Genomic DNA, 18078 nt, shown 5'->3' with positions numbered 1-18078 from the left:
TAAAGTCCAAAAACATTTCTATTCTATTCTGTTTCAACTCTTTGAGAAAGAGTCACTGATTAGATCTACCTAATAAATATTTTGCTGACCAGACTTTTTGCAACAACAAAAAAAGAATAATAATAAAATAAATACAATTTAGCATGAAGCCTGTTTAGGAGCATTAAGATATTTTTGCATTGTGACATTATTTTCATGACAATTCTCATTACTTTAATGCATCTGGAAGATTTGTTGTTGTGTTTTTTGAACATATTGAAAATAATTCCCACTTTTCTCAATAGTGATTTACAAATTGATTAGCAGAAATTACTATTATACAATTAAAAAAATGCAATTATTGTAATGAGATAAAAAAACACTCAGCATTTAACGCAGTTCAATAAATACTACCATGATGTTTAAATAATTAGTTATTTTATGAAAATAAAAAAAGTTTAAATACAATTTAAATTTTTGAATGACAGTAATAAGAATGAGATTATCTTTGCTTAACCCTTTACATTCGGATGGGTCTGTGAGAAATTTTTTTATATAAAAATATTAATAACTACAGTCTTAACCAACACAAAATATGTATCGTTTTAAAGTTTAGAAGCTCTACTTTACAATACATATAGTTATTATGACCAAAACTGAACAAGTGCTTTGAAATTTCCAGACAAATCAGAGGGGTTACATTTTGATAATTTATAAATAATTTTGCACTGCACATATTATTGTAACTGGTAAAAACATCAAACTGATCAAATAGCCATGTCAAATGTCATTGGAACGCTCTCAAAGAGTAGAATACAACCGGCCAATCACAGACAAAAATCTAGTGAGTAATAACTAAGTATATATCTTTGACAATCATGTTACATGTAAACAGGTGTTGCTTGTATACCGCGTTTTCGCTTATAACCTCATGAAAAATAAACAGAAAATAAAATACACATACCATTAAAACGAGCCCTCACACAACGTAATCGGATGCATAGATCATTAGATAATCCACAGGAAACACAATGTGCACACAGCACATAATGTGCTATCTAGCTAAAAACATGTTAGCTTTCCTGAATCAGATGACTCTATCGGAAATGATGTAGTACGTTGTCCAGCGTATTGGAACGTAAAACCAATCGTATTAGGATTCAGAACGCTGCAAACTGAGGTGAAAGTCATCCAAATATGGGCAGAGAGGATCGTTCACTCCAATTACATATGGCCACCAGGAGATGGCGCCAAGTACACAGACTCAATGATGGCTCAAATGACACAGAATGGAACTGAATTATATCTTGTTACTCATGCCGGCATGCTTTGGAGAGAGAGCATAACTTTAGTCATTGTTGTATTTGTACATGTAATTAGATCTTACGTACAATTATTATGTTTTATTTGTTTGGACAGTAGGATAATTTTACTTTTGTAATGTTAAATATTTGTAAATCTTTTGATTGTTTTGTCGTATTAACACAAAATTTTACTCCATTACAGGTGAAATAATTAGGAACAAAACAAAAGCAGTTTTTTGGAGCTACCTTATTCACACCCTCAGATATATAATGTCAAATCAGAAAAATAAGAAAAAACTTTTTGGTTCAAGTATTTTTGTGTGTGTGTGATTTTTCAGCACTTTCTAAGGATGTATCAGAATGTATCATAATCAAATCATTAAAAAAATTGAAAAGTTTTCCTTGAAATGATACCAAACATTTGACCCTGCTTTATCTTTTCTTTTTTGTTATAAGCCTTTAATTTTGGGTATGCCACTGAAACAGGATATCTTTAAAAACACCTTCAGATCTTAAAGGGTTAATTGCCATGAAAAAACTTTACAATGTAACAAAAATCTTAATGGTCCTACACTAAAAAAATATTTTAACCTATTTTTGGATTTACGCATTTCAATTTCAAAACAAAATTCCATCAAATTGAATTTGTATAAATTAATAAAACTTAAATTTGTATTTTTGTTTTTATTATTTTTTTTCATTTTGTTTGTTTAAATATTACTCAATTTAAATTTATGGAAATTTATTATGAAATTGAAATGTGTAAATCTCAAAATTATGATTATTATTATTATTTTTATGTAATATAGGTTTTGTTTTAATCTCTTTCTTTTGATTTTGGAGTGAAATATGACCTGGAAATGTTCTTAATGTTTGAGGCCTATTAAAAAAATAACATTGTACTTCATCATTGTACAATCTTGTTTTATGCTTTTCTAAGTTTGTACTGTATCTTTAATTTTTTTCTCCTTACTTATGTTTGTAATGTATTATGAGTCATTATGCAACATTAACCGTTTGGACATTCATCTGAGCAAATGAAAACTCTCCAAAAAGTAATTAATTTCTGAGTTATTCACTGATGATTGACCAGCAATAATCAGGACAATTGTTTACTGTAGAGAGAGTTTTGATGGTCTTTCTTAGCTTTCATATAGAATCAACATGCATACATGCAACATTATGTACAGTATGTATGGTGATTTGTATGGGGCCTTGGGGTTTGTAGATAAATGTGTGTAATCTTCTTTGTTTTTGAAAGACCACAACAGGAAGTGATGTCATGTGACTGTACCATCTCATTGGTCCAATGAAAAAGTCATATGAATCTCTTCCCCTTTGTACAGATGAATGTCCACACCGATGCTGTATAGAGGAGAACAAATCCTGTGCTTCACTATGGCATTGTGAGTAATGGATTGTTGTGGGTCAAGCAACTCTGCTGAACAATGCACATGGGCAGTCTTATACTATGGAAAGTATATCTGTGTGTGTGGTTGTGTATGTCATGGTGGAAGCACTCAGGATGTTCTCATGTACAGCTCTGTGCTCAATGCAATGCAAGGCAACACATGAGGTGAAAGGTGGCCGTGTTCAAGTTATACCTCTTTTCTGTGCTGTAGATTGGAGAAGAATACAGAATGAAAGGATTAACATCACAAACTCTGTCTTTTCCAGATACTCTCTACAGAAAGTCTCCCTGTACTGTAATACAAAGAATGCCACTTAAAGGGATAGTTCTCCCAAAAATTAAAATTCTCTCATCATTTACTCACCCGCATGCCATCCCAGATGTGTATGACTTTCTTTCTTCTGCAGAACACAAGCGAAGATTTTTAGAAGAATATCTCAGCTCTGTAGGTCCATATAATTCAAGTGAATGGTGTTCAAAACTTTGAAGCTCCAAAAAGCACATAAAGGCAGCATAAAAGTAATCCATAAAACTCCAGTGGTTTAATCCATGTCTTCTGAAGCAATCTAATTGATTTTGGGTGAGAACAGACCGAAATGTAACTCATTTTTCACTGTACACATTTTGCCATTGCAGTCTCTAGGCATGATCAAGATTTCAAGCTCGACATGGAGACTGCTGATGTCAAGATTTATAGTAAAAAAGGAGTTATATTTTGGTCTGTTCTCACCCTAAATTGATTTGGTCGCTTCCGAAGACATGGATTAAACCACTGGAGTTTTATGGATTACTTTTATGCTGCCTTTATGTGTTTTTTTTTTTAGCTTCAAATCTTTGGACCCTGTTAAACTGTTTGGATCTACAGAGCTGAGATATTCTTCTTAAAAAGTTTCGCTTGTGTTCTGCTGAGGAAAGAAAGTCATACACATATAGGAAGGAACGAGGGCGAGTATATGATGAAAGAATTTTCATTTTTGGGTGAACTATCCCTTTAATTTTATTGTTTTTAAAAGCCACGCCAAAAAACGAAAGCATCTACCTTAATATGACATGACCTCACAACAACAAAAAATCAGTTCATTCCTAAAAGGTTTGAGAGCAGAAAACAGTTTCACCAAATATGATAGTTAATAAACACATCGACATGTCTTAATATGCATTAAACCAGTTTTATTTACATAAGTAATCTTTAATGATAATACTACTTCTACTAATAATAATATCTGGAGAGTTCGGGTCAACACTACAAAATGAACGATGTACCATACAGTGCACCATACAGGGTTTTTCCATATCAAAGCAACCAAATTTCAGAAACTTCCTCAGCTGAAATTTTGGATTTTGTTAATTTTTTTTGAAGAAAGATTAACATACAGTAAATGATGATGCCTTTTTGCCTATGATTTTGGAACAAAACTACAGGTTATCAAAAAATAACCTTACAAAGAAAGATGGCAGCATCAGTATTTTATTTTTACCTCAGCACCTCTTGTTGCATAATACGCCACTGGTGTGAGTCCAAAAATTGGTGGGAAAAAACACTTTTTCTGTGTTGTTTTTCCAAAGTTGGAGTGCCAATAACTACAGAAGTATTAAAGATATCTTAATATCCTTTAAGATTCTGGTTCAGGATACATTTTCCTTTTGGTATCTTCAGTTTTAAGACTACATGTGGTGAAATCTCAGCGATATGGGGCTCTCAATATGGCTCCATGTGCAAATTGTTAAATTTGAACCATTTTCAATGTTCGAAAATCAAATGTGGCTCACATGGTTTGAAACTAGTTTTTCTTGTCCAACAAAACAAAGATCTGAAGTACAAATAATCAGTGTTGGGTAAATAGTAATCCACTACAAATTACTAATTATTTCTCTAAAATTGTAATCAAATTACTTTACTAATTACTTAATTGAAAAAGTTATCACATTACTAATTACTTTACCTTTAAGTTACTTTCTAAAACACTCTTCTGCTCAACAAATGCAAAATAATGTCTCTATTTCTTTTTGTTCATTGTTATACACAAGTCATACACACAGCACTTCACATTTCTCCTTCACAATGATTCGTTACGAGGCCATAATTCATGTATTCTACATACATAATATATTAGAAATAAGCATAACCCTATAATGTACTTAAAGCAGTTAAATTAATTGATAGTCAGTAATCGGATAACATGAATTTAAAATGTAATGCATTACACTACTTTTTTGACTAAAAGTAATTAGATTACAGTAACTAATGACTTTGTAATTGGATTACAGCCAACACTGAAAATAATGTCGAAACTAGAAACTTACATAAAAACATAATTGTCCAAATCTTAATTTTCAGAAGTCCAAAAATACACTATTACATGTGGCTCTTCAGTTGGTGCAAAATAGTTTTTGGATTTCAGTTTTCATAGTTCTTTCACTATGGTATTAGTATTTGGTATTAGTATTTGTATGGATTTTCATATTTTTCATTTTACCCCCACCCTACGAATTAATGATTATTCTGTAAATATTCATCCATCATATTTAATATTTTGGCATTGATCATCATTTAAGTATTTCTTTCACCAGTTAAAACAAAATATCAAAAAGGAAATTTAGAGCCAATTGAGTTGCCATGAAATGACTCTATAGGGAATAGGGACTGTTTTCAGACACAGCTTTGGTTTGTCCATTTGTATGTTCTGCTGGGTCGGACACAGTGTTACATCTCAAAAACCCAGTAACGAAAACTAGTGAAAACAGCTAAATGAACCACAACTTACTTGCTGGCCAGATGAACTTTAGGAGTCACTCCATACTCTCCATACAAGGTGATGAACACATTAGCATCAGTCCCCGCCCCTTTAACATCACCTGTGATGGTCACCACCTCGTACACTGGGCGACAGGAGAAAATTCGATTACCTTTGACAAAATCTCCAGAGTCATTTTAATTTGCATAACATTAGAGGGGTTATTGTCTCAAATGCAGCTGTGAGTGCTCGAGTATGTCCCGTGTAACCCAACAGCCTCCTATTCTAAGGTTTGGATAAGCTGAATTGCTGTAAGCAATATCTCTGTAACTTATCCATGTTAACTGAGTGCGAGCACAACATGGCCCTGATGCACACCGTGTAACCTCTACCTTTCTCTGAACCAAAGAAGACCCTGGGACAACCAAATGCATGTCTTAACCTGAGGTGCCTGATCGTATTTACGAGTAACTTTCAATCAGCGTTCAAATGAAACATGTGGAACTTCTTTTTCCCCAATCAAAAGTCGAGCTCCAAAGACTGTTGGAAAGTGGCTCCTTAGTGGCTGGGAGTTTCTTTGGGCTCTTTTTGTTATATAAAGGTTTAAACTGAATTGGAAACTTTTTATCAGGCTTTCGTCGTTTATTTTTGGTACTTTTCAAATGCCTTTTCTGTATATATTTATTGTTTTAGCCTAGTCCCATACCCAGACTTTCGATATTAAACTATGAAATACATTTACAAAGAGTTAGATGAAAATAAACCAGTTCGATATTTGATGTGTGCAAATGATGTTTTCTTCAAAAATTACAACAGTCCCACGAGCTGTGGCATCATATCCACCACACTAAATTTTGCCCCTAATAAAAAAAATTCAAAGGTTAGTCTACTTGTTTACCAGGTGGACAAAAGTGTCATTGAAGAGCATGCTTGACATGAAAACTCAAGTTAAATATCACTTGTGAGCAGAATATTTTATTGGGTGTTATTTCCAATCAAGCTTTAATTTTGCCAAATTATGCAAAAAGTGTGAAATTTATTTACTTGTGTATTTAGGATCCATAAAATGTTATCTATGAAATTTGCCTCAGCAAGACAAAATAGTCAGTCATTTTATTTCAAAAAACTTTAAAAATGTCATTACCATTAGCATATAATTCCCAATTTGAGATGTGCTGGAAATGACACTGTGGTGGGAATTTTCATGACTTTCAGGGAAAGAAAAAGATAAAAATAACAAATCTCTTTGTGTGCATGTACATACACTGTTGTACACACACAAAATAAAAAATATTGAGAGAAAACAAGACTTACTTTCCAGAAGTCCACAGTGCTAAAAGTGCCAGAAGTTAAAGAATCGCCCAGCTCTAACCCTAACCCTAACCTAACCCTCCTCACTAACCTTCTCACAACTTCTCTATCTATTGGGAAAACCAAAAATGATGGTTCTTCAATGGTTCTTCATCAATTTATCTCCAGCTATAAACCCACGTCTTATCAAGAACCTTAAGTAGATATATAAAACATTCTTGATGTTACATTATAGAGTCTTCAGATCATTTTATTGGTTCCTGGTTTCTTTAAAGTCACCACATGACATGAAGAACTAGAGAATAAAAATGTTCTTTGTGGAACTTAAAAAGGTTCTTCTATGACATCAGTCTGTAAACCCGTTTTTGGCTCTAATTGGAACCTTTATTTTTAAGGGTATGGTGTGATGTACAGAGTAGATAAGAAGCTAGAGAGAGAAAAAAGAGTAACAGGGGGATGACAGTATGTAGAAAATGGACAGTCAGAGGACAGAAAAAGATATGGAAGAGAGACAGTAGAAAAATTAATAAAGTAAGTGCTATTATACTTATCATTAATCAGTTTTGCAGGTGTTCTAACTTCCTGTTCAGCCTTAGATTCAAAGGAAGTCACTCTTGGATTATTTGTGCTACGCCTGACTTGCCCCGACAGAGTGACATCCATTGTGCTGATTGAGGTTTTGAAGGTTCCATGAAAAGGCAGATTAGAGTGTAATGTTTCAGGCCATAGAGAGGTGCCCGTCTGATTCAAATAAAGCGCTGGCATGGTGCCTGCCACCGTTCCCTCGTGACACCCCGCTGCCAGGACACTGTAATAATCAGCCATTCCAGACAAACATCTTGTGTGCCAATCATAGATGTCTAGCACTGTCTGCCAACACAAAATCTGGAAGTTTCTCTGAGCGGACTGAGTTTGAGTTGGATGAGGATCTTATTTACATACTAGGCTCTTTTAGAACAAAAAAAGGGGGTTCTTCAGTGGTCATGTAGTGCAGTGTGGTTCTAAGCTGGTTTTGCTTCAGGACCCAGATTTTACATTGGACATCAAATGGATGAATCTGTCCATGGCATCTACCTAATTTAGTGAAATTTTACCAAGGGAAATGAATTTGCGGCAAAATATAATTGAGTTTTGTTGGACTCCCAGCCTTTGGCAGCAACTAAAGATATGGGAAGCATTTTCTCCTGCTTTCTAAAAGTTGTCAAGTCTTTGCTATCCAAACTATGCACAATTATATGGTTAGTTACATTTTATTATTTGCATTTGGCACCATTTTTGCCGGCAGAACAGGTATCCGACCCGTTTTTGAGTTGCAATTTTCCACCCACCAGTTGAGAACCACTCAAGAACTTTTTTAATCTTTAAAGAGCCACATAGCCTAACCTACTCAAGAGCCCTGTGCTTTGAAAAATAAAAGCCACTTAAAGGAATAGTTCACCAAAAAATGAAAATTCTCTAATGACTATTTCTTCTGCAGAACTCAAACGATTTTTAGAAGAATATTTCAGCTCTGTAGGTCCATACAATGCAAGTCAACAGGGTCCAAAACATTGAAGCTAAAAAAAAGCACATAAAGGCAGCATAAAAGTAATCCATACGACTCCACTGGTTAAATCCATGTCCTCAGAAGCGATATGATAGGTGTGGGTGAGAAACAGATCAATATTTATGTCTTTTTTTACTACAAACCTCCACTTTCAAACAGCACTCATAAGCGCTCTTCTCTCCTGAGAGTTCTTCTTTTGTTTTTGGCGATTCACATTCTTCGTGCATATCACCACGTTCTGGGCATGGAGGAGGATTTATAGTAAAAAAATGACCAAAATTTAGATCTGTTTCTCACCCACACCTATCATATCGCTTATGACGACATGGATTTAACCACTGGAGTCGTATGGATTACTTTTATGCTGCATTTATGTGCTTTTTGAGCTTCAAAGGTTTAGACCCTCAGAAGGCAGAGATATTCTTCTAAAATTTTTCATTTGTGTTCTGGAGAAGAAAGAAAGTCATACACTTCTGAGATGGCTTAAGTGTGAATAAATGATGAGAGAATTTTCATTTTTGGGTGAACTATCCCTTTAAGAACCTTTGGTCTTTTTATTAGAATTTACCTTTCAAAATTCCTCACTACAATTTGTTTTTGTCTTTCAACCTTCCATGTGAGGTTGAACTGAGAGGAGGGGTACCTGACAGTGACTGAAAGCAGAGAAAGAGACAGACAGACACAGCGAGAGAGAAAGACAGCTCATCCCCAGAAAAGGCAGACAGTTTGAGTAGGTTGAATGGTGTTGCTCTTTACTTAAGTGCCAATGGCGAGTCTCCAAATGCAATTTGCTAATGTAACTCTGTGAATAAATGCATTCAAGTCTATTGAAATGGTTTGGTCAACACCACTGGTTTGTTTTTCACCCACTTATCCCACCAAAAAGAGGTTAAAAGATTGTACAATTTAACACATTTTGAAGTTCATTAGATTGCCACACTGGTGGAACCCTTTGGAGAACTTTTAGGCACCCTTAAAAACCTAAAGGATGCCTAGAGTTTCTTCAGAGCATTCATCTGAGGAACCCAAAATTGTGCCTCCAGTGTCTTTTCATTTTGACAGCTTTTACCTTTCTTTTTGTTGAACTCATCTTCCTGATCATCTGATTCTTCCGTATGATAGTTCAGCAGTTCCTCCTGGTACAACTCTGCATAGTCTACCTGTTTGACCTTTGACTTCTTTCCCTTCTTCGCTTTCTTCTCCTCGTCGCTGTCTGACCCTTTCTTTTTCTTCTTATCTTTTTTCTTCTTCTTTTTATCCTCCTCTTCCTCGGCCTCCTCCGGCACAGCCTCCTCATCCTCAGCCGACTTCTTCTTCTTCTTCTTATCATCTTTGCTCTTCTTCTCCTTTGACCCCATGTCTTCTTCTCCTCCTTTGTTTTCTGATGGTTTACTCTTCTTTTTCTTCTCTTTCTTTACCTCTTTTTCGTCCCGTTCCTCGTTTGAGGATTTCTCTTTGGTCCGTTTTTCTTTTTTGATGGGCTCATTGTTGTTTTGTTCATCCGTCCTATTGTCATTCTCTGTCACCTGACCATCTTTCGTCTCTTGACCTTCTTTTTTCTTTTTCTCTTTTACCGATCCACTCTTCTTTCTCTTCTCCTTCTCTGTGTGAGTCTTGGTGTTCCCCGTCTCCTCCTCTGAGCTCTTGTGTCTCGTCTTCTTGTCTACGTTCCTCTTACTCTTTCCTTTCACTTTTGGCTCCTTCTCCTCTCCTTCGTCATCCCTTTCTTCGGTTTCTGCTGTTTTTTTCTCTTTTGTGGGCATCTTTTATTCATCGGAGTGTGGCAGGGTGAGGCTGAGTGTTTCCTCGCCGTCTGCGGTGTAAGGTGTCGCCGTCTGATCTGCGCCGGCCGATGGGCCCCTGCGTGCAGCTGGAGCGGGGCCTGAGCTTGGAGCCGGAGGCTCTCTCGCACAGGTCCTGTGGTGCGGTGTGGAGCTCATGAATAATTACTGGCCGCAGAGAGGTCACATGATCTGTGAGAGAAAGCAAATGAAAATGGAGAGGATAGAGAGAGCGAGGAGGGCTGGGCCTCATGGCGTTCATTATTCATGTTCTGGAGATCGCTTTACTAAAGCACGGCATGGGTTTATATGCACACATATAGTTATATATATATATATATATATATATATATATAAACTATATGTGTGCATATATATATATATATATATATATATGCACACATATAGTTATATATATATATATATATATATATATATATATATCATATATTTATATAAATATATTTAAACACACTTGCACGCTCTATGACAAGAAAAAAAGATTGTCAAACTCATTTCTATATAAATAAATGCAGAAGAATTACACAAAAAAGCAGAGAAATAGACAAAGAGAGAGAGAGAGAGAGACTCTTACAAAGAGATACACAGAACCAGAAAGAAGATACACCCAAAGAGAGGGAGTCTTGCTGAACAGATAATTAAAGACGCTTCACTAACACCTGTAAATTATTAACAGTGATTTCATTAACACAGATAAATAAATTAGTGCCACTGGATTAACGTGGTCAAACTATTTAACATGCTTTACCCAAATTGCGCAATAAAGAAGATCGGGCTCCTAATTTAGGCAAAGTGGTGTCTGGCTCAAAACACAAGTGGAAAAAGTTGTTCTAAAACACTTAGAGAAAAAAAAGCCCCAATATGTGTATGTGTGTATATATATATATATATATATATATATATATATATATATATATATATATATATATATATATATATATATATATATATATATATATATATACACATGAAAATTAACATGCAGAATAGCTATAAAAAATATAAAAAACTGGGCAAACACACATACTGTGTGTTTAAAATAATGTCTTAATAAAAAAAATAAAAAAACAATGCAATGAAATATCACACAATTCTCTGTGACTGTGCTAGTTTCTGTAAACAGTGGGGGGCCGCATGCCATGGTCGGTTTGACAGTTGTCAATACATGCTAAGTTTGAGAACACTATTTTGCTACATGAAGTTCTAGAACTGTTAAAAACGCTTACTGTACCTTTAAGCTCATAAGAAATTCTCTTGAGGATAGCAGCTCCTGCCATTAGCTTTATTAAGAACACTTGATACTACTATCATCTGATAAACACAGGATTATAGGCCTACACACAAACATTCACAACAGCTCACTTACATATTATACCTCTCATACACACTATCTTAACTCTCTTTACCTCAGATACACACAACTTACCTTACTGCGCACTAAATACATATGATATAAGGTTTAAGTGTATGTGTTTGTTTCAGGATCCTTGTATAAAATGCCCTCATCACACTGTAAAAAAATCATGTTGCTTCAACTTAAAAAATAAGTGTTCATGCTGCCTTAAAATGTTAAGTTGTGTCAACTTAAAAGGAAAAGTTGTTTAAACAGAACAAAAAATCTGGCTACTTGTTAAATGAGCTTAGTGTCTTTTTAAGTAAACTGGACTTTGTTAGCTTTACACTAACACTTCACACACATATCACAACTATAGTGACAATAATCAAACACATAACTGAATAAAAAGATTAGCTTTGAATTATTGCTACATGACAACAAACACAAAAACCAACCGCATAAAAGCAGCAAACTGTAAAAGAAAAGAAAAGAAAAGTAAGACAATAACACTGCAATATCAACCCTCTACGGACACGTTGGAGAAAGAATCGCCATTGGCTAGAAAATGTTTGTTTTAACTCGCCAGACTTTTGACGACATGTAAGTGTAATGCAACTGAAAAAGATATAAAGCAAATCAAGAAGGGGGCATTTTCACATACTGTATATCTAGTATTCATATATGTATATGACTTCATGCGTTAAAGTATGTGAGAGTGTATATTTTATTTCCTATTTCGATTTTCGTCATTTTAATCACATTTGAGCTTTTTCAAAACGTACAAATTTCACATTCTGTCAATTAATTTGGTGTCATAAAACTGCATTTATAATGATGATACAAGCTGTTGTTATTATTTTTATTTATTTTTTATTTTTTGGGGATTTTTCCCCTTTTTCTCCCAATTTGGAATGCCCAATTCCCAATGCGCTTTTAAGTCCTTGTGGTCGCGTAGTGATTCGCCTCAATCCGGGTGGCGGAGGATGAATCCCAGTTGCCTCCGTGTCTGAGACCATCAACCTGCACATCTTAACACGTGGCTTGTTGAGCGCGTTGCCAAGGAGACATAGCACGTGTGGAGGCTTCACGCCATCCACCGCGGCAACCACGCTCAACTCACCACACGCCCCACCGAGAACGAACCACATTATAGCGAACATGAGGTGTTGTTATTATTTGAAGTTTCATACACATTTTTAACACAAAATATATTCACACGGTTGGAACCTAATTATAAAATTACATTTAAGTGCTACTATATCAAAAGTACAGTATTTATAAATGTACACTAGGGCTGTCAAATGATTAAAATATTTAAAGAGCACCTATTATGGTTTTTCAAATATTACCTTTCATGTAGAGTGTTATATAGCTGTTTGTGAATGTAAAAAAGTCTGCAAAGTTTCAAAAATCAAAGTGCACGACAAATGGATTTATTGACTCCCAAAAGAAAGAACCGATTCTGAACACCTGAAACGAGTCGTTAGTAATTCCAGACTTACTTCCCGTACTACCCTACATAATTTGGTACCAACAAACCCACCTCTGGTCTTCATTGGCTGCTCGCGAACAGCTTTGACCCGCCCTCAAACACTACACTAAATGGTAGGCCAATCATAGCAGACTGGGACATCTGACCAATCAGAGCAGAGTAGGCTCCCTGAAAGGAGGAGTTTAGAATGAATCCTTTGAGCAGATCATTGAACGAGTCGTTTTTGACACTGGAAAAAAATGGTAATGCTGGAATTTAAATTATGAGCAAATTAAAGTGATTTTTGACCTTGGATGCATGTAAATCTATTGTATGAGACCATTAAAACAAAATTAGGCACGTTTAAAAACCATAATAGGTGCTCTTTAATCACGATTAATCACATATTTTTTGTAGTTAATCGCAATTAATCGCAATATCTTTATAAACATGAGTGGACATGTATGCTTTATCCAGATGTATTTTTCAGTCATCCACACAAAACCCACCCCACCAACAGAGTTGAACATATGTCATATGTTATATGTACAACAGCTATATGTTTCAACATCATAGGCCTCACACATCACTCTTCCCACAGTTCAGAACCACTGGAATGGCAGCAGCAATTAACTTATCTGACCACCAATGACATCTTAAGCATCTTAAGAATAATGAATGCACAAGACAAATGTAACGTAGACACGGCTGTGCCCTAATGTTAGAACAACAAAACAGACATAACACAAGAAGGATATGATTGCCAGATCAATACTTCATAGCCTCAGACTAACCAGAAACAATGATCTAGTATCTATGACCTAGTATCAATAACACAGATTTACTTTTTACCTTTACTTGAACACAAAATCCATGTGTCTCTCCTTGCGAATGAACACTTCCGTCACTTTGTGGTAAAAGTCGGCCGCTTGTTTAAGTTTCGATATCCTCTCTTTCTCTATTTTTAATTGAATTTAATTGAAATGAACAACTCTATGTAGGTCGTAGATGCTTACACTGCAGATATACATTGAAGTGCTTAATAACGCATTAGTTACTATTATAGTTACTATGAATATTAGCATTACTTGAACGTGTTGACACAAAACTAAAATCTAGCCTATCAGATATTGTGACTGAAGGAAGGAGCTTCTGATTGGCTAACTCATTTTGGTAAGCATGCTGACCTTGGCCATTTGTAGTAACGGGCGTGACTTTAAATGTACGTACAGTGTTGAAAGAGTGTGGTAAACAATGCTTTGAATCAGAGAAAGCATAACATAAAGTGCTTATACCTGAGGGTGGCGTCAAGTTGAATAAATGAATAACTGTCTGTGCTGCTCAACTGAGATGAAAGATGACGAATTTGAACAAAAACAGTAGTTTATATTAACAATTATATTGAAATATTTCATAGTGTCATTTTTCTTTTCACCCTTCTGTTAGGTAAGCACTGCTTACCTTGCTTATGTGGATGGCACGTCACTGGTACCGCCGCTCCCTATATGCATATTACGCAGTCTGCATAGGACACCAACTCCCTAGGGGGGCATCAGAAACTCCACCGGCTGCCCTTGCTTGCACGTTATATGTTATTCAAGGACCTGGTAGCAGTCGCAGAACACAGACGATCGGCTTGCACCGTGCCTCGCAAGTTTTGCCTCACGCTCGAATCGTGCCTCGCAGTGCAAGGCTGGTGTTCAAATGGCAGAAGTCTTGCCACTTCAATGATGTTACAATGTTAAGAGCTCTATCTGTGCTTTGCGGGCATGTTCTACTGCTATGCTACATTGATAAAAATGCTTGGCCCAGGTCTCAGCATAATGTCTCCCACCATCTGTTTTCCCGATGGCAATGCATGTGACATTAGCGCCGTTTGCGCAAATTGACTCGCATCTCATGAACTACGGTTTATTCAAAGGGTCATATTACGCGTTAACGGCATTAAACGAATTTTGTGTTAACGCATTAATTTTCACGTTAATTTCAACAGCACTAATTTACACATTTATTACACTTACTACATTTTGTTATGTGTTTGTTTATATGCATAATTTGTGCGGTTTATAAGTATTTACATTGAAATGTGTAACAAGCGCTAAAATGGTACTGTCTCTTTAAGAGTACCAACAGGTTCATGAGCAAGTGTTTGTGGTTGAATGAGCACATCACAAATTAACGAGAGAGAAGTTGCACGGTTGTTTTTACGTCATCCGTGATATGTGTGATAAGAACTAATGTTTCTTTTTACTTTTGGATCAACAACTGACTGTAAATAACAGAAAGGATATTAAAAGAGACATTATTAAATGAAAATGGAGTGTGTGGATCTCATCTTTGGACTCATTACATGGAACAAGGAGTCAAAAGAAACATTACTAGCATAATGTGTATTGGCTTACATGTACAAATGTTTATTGTACAATTTCTCAAATTCAGATCTTCAAGCTCTCGAGTTTTACCTTCCAACAAACATCCAACAGGTGTGTTACACTGGTGTGTAGATGCTGTAAAAAAGAAAATGTTGTGAAAACAGTCCGTGGAAGAATTGACATTATTAAATGCACTGTAATTGTAACTATGGCATATCACAGCTCAATTAAAGGTGCACTCGGTAACTTTTGTGTCATACTGGACTTCCAGAGACACCTAGCGGCTTGGATGCAGCATCATTTAAAATCAGTCGTTTTCAGTTTCAGATGCCATTGTAGAAATTCACTATACAGAGTCAGCTATGATTACTTTAATCCAAGAGTGAAAGTGTCAAATAACAGGACGGTTACTGAGAATAAGCGAATAGTATTCAGCTGGTCATGTGATTGTAACATGGCAGCCCCCATGAGGGGACCCTCTCCATGTAGAATAAAACAGCATTTTAATGTATATATTGTTTGATATCTTACAGACCCCTACCTTTCATTTGATATTTAAGAATTTGTTGCATTTTTAAACACTTTGTTTGGCAGTTTAGCATTGTGACCTCTTACTGAGGACAGGTTAAGTTACATTTGCTTAGCGCATGCATTTTAAAAACTTCTAAGGAAATCATTTAAAATATATAACTAATAAATGCCCTGAGTATACATATTTCCTTTAGATTTAACTTTCAGTATTTTTATTATGAATTTCTTGATTTTTATCATAAAGATGACTTTACATTTTAAGTTATAACTAAAATGCAAAATAATTTTATACAGTGCACCACATAGAAAAACTGGTTTAAAAAAGGACTAAATAATGTCTTAATTCACATTTAAAATACCAAAATGGGTATTCTTGTCTATATTCATTATATTGAGATTATATTAAAGCTGCTATAAGCAATGTTTTTGGAAAAAAAGGCACGGATATCAGTCTAGAAGTCTTTCTTTCTCATGAATGATTGACAGGAGCAATGAGGGGAGCTGTGTGATGTGTTGAGGGATGATTGCTTTATTCAAATGAACAAACAGATCAGATTTACTCATGGCTGATGGACTACAAAAGTCAAGAAATAGCTGCCGTCCTTGTATTTTGTCTAAAATGTATTTTGTATTAGTGCTGTTGAGGCTGCTCTGGAATGTGTGGTTTGGTGGTCGACAAAATTCACACATGTATCGCTTTTGAACGGAATCAATTCTCCTTTGCGGAGTCGATTCTGAGCTTCGGAATCGACTCTCGATTCCCAACGCCTTAGACTTAAAGAATCGACTCCCAGGTCTACTTTCAGGATGCTACCGTTATACTGAGGGTCTGGCAAGTAGGAGTTTAGAACCCAAATGCAGCACATTTATTAAGTAAATGAAAATCAAAAGCCATAAAAGGTCAAAACGAAACAAGAGCTGAGCTAAGCAAACAAAAACTAAGCAAAACAAGCAAGAACTCACCAAACTACAAAGTCATCAAATAATGCAAGACAAATGACGGGGAAAACATAAGGGCAATATATACACAAGAACTATCAAGGTTAACAAGACACAGCTGGAATGAATCAAAGGGAACACAGAGAAAAGAGGCACATCAAAAACCAAACTTCAAACTAAAAGTCTTAAACCTTCTAGCGACTTCAAATGTCCCAAATATTACAGCTACAGAAAAGATTTAGAAAGAAATGTGTTTGAACACCCTTTACATACTACTTGGCATACAATTTCAATAATATAACCAAGGTTATGCACGTTGTGCGCATACCTAAATAGCTAAATACATAAATAGACCTTCGCTTACCGTATTCGGAGTGACGTTTGAGACCATAGACATGTTGGCGTGTTCGCCATATTGGAAAGGTCAGGAGCTGTTTGTCAACACATGAAAATATACGGTCTGCAACAGTCTGGAGTCTTTTCCAGCCAACTTTCACATTATCTGATTTTCCATAAACACTGGGCAACATTTTAGATGATATAAAATATGTATTTCTATGGTTGAGACTGTTTCTGAGGGCACCAAATGCCAATCCGTGGTTCAATAAGCAACAGGTGACGTTTTCTTTATCAACTCTTTATGGTGGAAGAAGTAAACTGGCTTTTATTTAAATTATTTATAAGCATCTTAATTAGTTTAACAGGTTTTAGATGCTCCTTTGCAAGCACCTCAGAATAATACAACACACTGTGGATGTGCACGATGCAAGTGAATACATATTTTATGTACTGTTCATCATACTTCCATCGTGTTGTCTTTTCCTCTTCACTTGAGGAACTAAGCAAATGGGTGTTTTTGAACAAATCTTTTATGTGAAAGAATCACATTGATTCACAATGATTTATGAATCACTCAAAATACATAAAAATGCTCATCACCCCCCACTGGGGTATAGATGTATATCAAAGACTTTTTAGCCCAAAATGGAGCCTTAAAATATACAGTAGACATTAGAAAGCCCAATATGGCGGATGTGGAAAAGGAAATCCCGCCATACAGTTAAAAGAGCCAATCACCTTTTAGATACAGGCATCACCTGTCAGTCAACTCAAGAATGCGCAAGCGCATTAACTGGACATGCCTTTATAGCGTGATCTGAGCTCAAATAAATAAATAAAAAGCACAATTTATGATACCATTGTTGTCAGATTTAACTGCTGAAAGCATTCTGCATTCGTGTGGTCATCAAGGTCAGTTTGGTCATAGTTACAACCTGTACAGATAGTTTTTATATGCTAAACATGTAACTATCTAATTGAATACATATTTTCAATGGTGAC

Source organism: Myxocyprinus asiaticus, chromosome 38 (genome assembly GCF_019703515.2).
Source record: "Myxocyprinus asiaticus isolate MX2 ecotype Aquarium Trade chromosome 38, UBuf_Myxa_2, whole genome shotgun sequence".
NCBI classification, from domain to species: Eukaryota; Metazoa; Chordata; class Actinopteri; order Cypriniformes; family Catostomidae; genus Myxocyprinus; species Myxocyprinus asiaticus.
This window is presented reverse-complemented; position numbering follows the sequence as displayed.